This window comes from Bidens hawaiensis, unplaced genomic scaffold (genome assembly GCF_021521415.1).
Source record: "Bidens hawaiensis isolate Kalapana, Puna unplaced genomic scaffold, B.hawaiensis_p1.1 tig00060989_1, whole genome shotgun sequence".
Classification (NCBI taxonomy): domain Eukaryota; kingdom Viridiplantae; phylum Streptophyta; class Magnoliopsida; order Asterales; family Asteraceae; genus Bidens; species Bidens hawaiensis.
In genome coordinates this window covers 52,456-58,170 of record NW_027506479.1, presented here as the reverse complement: position 1 = coordinate 58,170, position 5,715 = coordinate 52,456, and the positions used below count along the sequence as shown (strand labels likewise).

Sequence of the window (5,715 nt, the reverse complement as noted above, 5' to 3'; positions counted from 1 at the left end):
CTATAAAGGGGAAAGTTAAAGTACAAATGAAAGTAGTGTGTTAATTGTGAAATTAAGTAAATTATATATATAAGTAGAGTATTTATTGTAATTATATCATAGAGTAATTATGATTGAATAAAAGTTTTGTAAGAGACGTCATATGAAAGCAAAATATCATGTATAAAAGGTAAAGGTAAAGTTAATGTACAAATACAATTTAACGTGCTAATCATGAGAATTAAGTAGACTTTTATATATACAATATACAAGTAAAATAATTATGTAATTACATATCTATATAATAAAAGAAAATCCATAATATCATCTCACATTTTCTAGCTACTCTCAATCCTATGTGACAAATTTCTAAGCCCTCACATGGTCCATGCATCTATACATGCCTATATATTCTTATTGTATTCCAATTTTCATTTCCCAACTCCAGCCTACATCTAGCACAAAAGCTAAGAGATCGATCATTGAAGGCAGGGTGTCGTTAGCAGCGGAGAAGCCGCAGAGGTGGGAGAGAGTACTTGCGAGGAGGTGAAAAGAAGTTTGTTACCTTGCATTACCGATGGAGGTAGTGATGGAGTCAGAATACTTACTGCGGGTGTCATCCATGTCAATGGTTGGACACCTTGGTGAGCTCCAATTTGCCGGAGCCCCGCCATAGCTATCTCTTTCGCTAATGTCACCGGCTTCAGCCTTCTTGTAAGTCTTATTTACTTTATCATCTTTACATATATATTATCTATGATCGTTAGCTAACATATAAATAGATCTTTGAGTATGTTACCGCTTATTAATAATTTAAACTTTAACACATTTAAGTTTTAGTAATTTGTCATGTTGTTCATATGAAGGGGTAATCATGTATAGTTTTTAATTTTGGTGGTCTAGCATGCTAGTTAATTTATAAAAATTTTGTTGGTATAAAAAAAAGATTACCCCACTCTTAAAAGTTGATCAACCTTTTGGAAAAGAAGGTGTGAGAAACAACGATGCCTAAATTCGTGAAAAGTGTGAGAAACAATAATCATTTGTACCGACGTGTCTCAACGGATTAAGTAATCAATGCAGAAAAAAAGGTAAAAATCATTGACACAAAGACGTAAACCTAATGCATTGTTAAATGAGGTGAACACATTATGCATTTGGTTTAGCCAGTGGCGGATCTAGACTAAAATGTCAGGGGTAACGTTTCAAATTTTTCCTTTTACCCTATTTCATATACAATGTAAACAAAAAAATATAGAAACGTGATCCATCTTCGAATTTTGAAAGCTTGAAATCGAGAAATTACATTATCTTTTTTTAGTTTATCAAACGTTTATCTTTCGATCACACAAATTAAAGAATTGTTCAAATATTCATTACTCATTCGGTTGCGCAAATCCGTCTTGATAAGCTTCATTTTAGGAAAAAAAAACATCTCTTAACGGTTGCAGTTGCAACAGGTAAAACCAACGCTAGCTTTAATATTCGATAAACCAAAGAAAAAGTGGCGTGCTTTTCGGTTTCCACTGTTACACGAGCAATGTCACATGTTTCAACTCAATTTGCAATTCATCATCTTCTTTAAAGGAATGTGATAAAAGGTCATAAGGTCACCCAACATACAACCTTTTTCTTCATTACTAAAATCATTCGAAGTATCTCAGAAAATCGACACTATCTTATATGTGTCAAACTTAGAAAACGAATCACAAAGATTTATAACAAATTAGATGAGACCTCACTTAATCTATTTACTACATTCACATAAGCTGGCGTCACTTCTTATAATATAAATTAGAGAACTTGATAAATAAATTTATAAATCCTATAGTATTAATTTAATTAGTTTACAAAAAGATATACTATACAATAGCAAAAGGGTAATCATAATGTAAAAAAAAACTTAGTAAAAGCTAATATTAATGAACTAAATAAAATAAACTAAAAGTCGTTCAAAAAAGATAAAAACAAGTATAACGATAATAAAAATCTACTTTTTATTAAGTTAAATTATAAAATAAGGAAATAATGAATAGTAGGACCATTTAAAATGACCATTAATATATTTAATATTAAATTTATGTTTTTCGTTAGTCTTTCACGGTTCCATTTTGTTCTTAGTTTTACCTTATGCGTGTCAAGAAAATTGGTTAACACTTGGGCCTTAATATAATAAAGGCCCAACAACTCATGATATAAGCCAACAGTCGCAGGGTGGTCATCTTTCTTATGTTACTTTCACTGTAAGTACGCAGATGATCGGAATCTGGTTTTTAGTTTCACTCATTTTTTTCTCATCTCAAGTTCTATGTATCTACCAACAATAATTTAAGAGGCCTCTTTGAGGTAACATTATCTTTTCTCAGGGGCAACGAAACACAAAAAAGCGATGGAAAATAATTTTTTTTGCACTACCGACGAGAAGCTACCCCTGCCTATATGACAGGTCCGCCCCTGGGTTTAGCGAGAAATAAAACACACCATTAGAAGACATCTGACACATTGTTGAATGCGTCTGGTTCAAAATAGTATAAAAAAAAATTCTTCTTTCTTTTTTTAATATAGGAAAATTACTATTAGGTTATAACAAAAAAATGTTTGATTTAATAGCATAATTTTACAACATAATAAAGTATTAAAAGTATATTGTTGTTTAAAGAAAAAAAAATGAAACAAAGTTATAACGCAAGCTATCACCCTTTTACCCATTTTGTTATAAATTATGTGTAGTTAAGTTCACCGACCATCTTAAAGACTGATTGCTAGCTTTCATTATCCTGTTACCCATTAATTAGTATTTTCATTAATTACGACTAACAATCATCAACAGTTTGGAATAGCTAGCGCATTGGAGACGTTATGCGGGCAAGCTTACGGCGCGCAACAGTTTGACAGGCTTGGTGCATATACATATGGTGCCATGATTTCTTTGATTTTAGTATGCATCCCGAATTCCATTTTGTGGGTCTACATAGACAAACTCCTTATGCTTCTTGGCCAAGATCCTTTAGTCTCAGCACAAGCACGCAAATTTTCGGTTTGGCTCATCCCTACTCTGTTCCCGTACGCCATACTACAGCTGATTGTGCGCTACCTGTTGTCTCAAAGTCTTATCTTTCCTATGTTATGGAGCTCAGTTGTGGTTCTTGTTCTACCTGTGCCAATTTGTTGGGCTCTAGTGTTCCGGCTTAAGTTTGGGATAGCTGGAGCAGCATTAGCCATTGGAATTTCCTACACTTTGAATGTCGTATTACTCGTGTTGTACATATACCGATCCAAAGCATGCGAAAAAACACGTGCCATGCGTTTAAAAGATGTCTTCTCTAGCATTAAGGAGTTCCATCGCTTTGCTATCCCGTCTGCTGTCATGATTTGGTAAAATCTCAATTGATCTTCAAAGTTTGGCGTGTTTTTCATGTATAAAGTTACTTGTTCATAAGAGATGGTTGGCAGAATCATCATTCATCAAGTACTTTATAAAACACATTTTTTTTATAAAATTCTTATGCTTTTAGGCATTTCGCTACCTCTATAAGCTAACTCATTTGAGTTTCAACCATTTTTTAATGCATTGGTGTGACAAGACTACAAGAGAACCTTCGCTTGGGTGACACACATACTCAAGGCTGTCTTCGAAAATTTAAAAACCTCGGTTGAGCCAAAATAAAAAGGCTCGTAGGCTCTAATGGACAACGAAATATAATCTAGTTTTTATAAACGACAATCAATGTATTTTTTTTAGTTTTTAAATTTAGTTTGGGCCAAATAGCTTAAATGGATTATAGATAAAAGAATAGTTTTGGGTCCAGTATATTTAAGATGATTGATTTTCATACGTATTTTACAAAAAGAAATTTAATATATAACAACCCCCCCCAAAAAAAGCCAAAAAAAAAAAAATACAAAAAAAATACAAAAAATGATTTGCATCGGCCGATAGCCCAATTCGGCCTTCCCTTGGGCCGGCCTTGAACATACTACATAGAGTTTCTTTGAAAACTTAACTGGCTGCTTACAAAGTTATAGTTTTTCTCCAAACCCTATGGAGTTCACTTGCCATCCGAGGAAACTTGCCCAATTTGTTTGTAGGGTTAGAAAATTGCCTAAAGGTACAAGAACTTTCAAAAAGGCCTAAAATAGTTATAAGTTGAATCCTAAATTACAAATTAATTCAAAAAATCCTTGTTCGCGAGGTGGTTTTTTTTTTCATGTAAAAGGCCTAAAATAGTTATAAGTTGAATCCTAAATTACAAATTAATTCAAAAAATCCTTGTTCGCGAGGTGGTTTTTTTTTCATGTAGTCTTGAATGGTGGTCATATGAGATTGTTGTTTTGTTATCTGGACTCTTGCCAAATACCCAACTGGAGACTTCAGTGCTCTCGATATGGTAATCTTCTTTCAAATTTAACCAACAAAACGGTGATTAAGATTGTTCGAATTAGATTATTTTAACTATATTTGGTATCATCTTTTGCAACAGTTTAACAATTGATAGCTTTCACTACTACATACCTTACTCTTTTGGGGTTGCTGTAAGGTTTGCCATAACATGTTTAATCTCTTCCCTAAATGATTATTATAACTCTAATGTTACAAAGTAAACATATACCCTTTTGCAGCACACGAGTATCCAACGAACTAGGAGCTGGGAATCCAAAGGCCGCAAAAATGGCTCTTTTGGCCATATCAACTCTAGGGGCATTGGAGGTGATCATAGCAAGCGCCATTCTCTTATCCACCCGTTCTATACTTGGATACGCATTTAGCGAACAGAGGAAAGTAGTTAACTATGTCAAAGACATGACTCCTCTTCTATGTTTTACTATATTTTTGGATACAAAACAAACGATCCTTTCAGGTTCGATCTTAGTTAAAACTTTAATTAAACATATCGCGAGTTCAACAATATAACAAGTTCAATTGTGTAAGCAGGAGTTGCAAGAGGGAGTGGGTGGCAAGGTATTGGGGGTTACATTAATCTTGGGTCATATTACCTTGTTGGAATCCCTATGGCTATAGTTTTGGGTTTTGTATGTCATCTAAAGGGGAAAGGGTTGTGGAGTGGATTATCTATTGGAATAGTAATGCAATGCATTCTGCTAACACTTGTTACGTGTTTCACGAATTGGCAGAAACAGGTTCTTGACTTGACTCACAAATTTGTAGTTTCGAATCTAAAGCTTGGTCGTTTATAGTTTTTGGTTTTGTTGATGTCATAGGCAAGAAAGGCAAGCGAAAGGATGATTATGGCAGAGCGCGGGCCTGTTGATGGGGAATGATTACGACAACATATAATGCAAGGGATAGTTTTTTATTATGGTTCAATTTATAGAGGATTTAATGAGTACACGATGACAGTAATCGTTAAGTTTGGGCGTTAAATAATCTTATTATATTAAGATTTGTAGTGTCTTGGTCACCAAATGTTAACGAGCAAACAAAACAATGTTATTAAAAGTAAGAATTCTAAATTTCTCTGTCTCGGTATGGTTAACGAAGAAGTTCAATCTATTAGCTCTAAACCAAATGAGTAAACACACAACTTTCAGTCTATTACATAATATCCGTTAAAACCCATTATCTAACGGTCTAGTCTAATGGTCTCATAACGTGTAAAATGTGGTTTAACTTCATAAAGTCAAGGGTTTGAGTTCTAAGGTAAACACTGGTGTAAATATAAAGAGGTTGAAAGGGTTTGCATGTTAGCATATCTAAAAGCAAATCAAATAAGTATA

The 5,715-nt window shown here is 33.6% G+C and overlaps 1 pseudogene across 1 annotated transcript; it reads left to right on the top strand.

Moving 5' to 3' along the window:
* Positions 1-379: 379 nt before the first annotated feature.
* LOC143617955 (protein DETOXIFICATION 14-like) lies at positions 380-5,366 on the top strand (annotated as a pseudogene). The gene is made up of 7 exons (XR_013150926.1): positions 380-693; positions 2,810-3,354; positions 4,281-4,367; positions 4,461-4,517; positions 4,600-4,838; positions 4,913-5,118; positions 5,200-5,366. The product of XR_013150926.1 is annotated as a protein DETOXIFICATION 14-like (transcript).
* Positions 5,367-5,715: the final 349 nt, after the last annotated feature.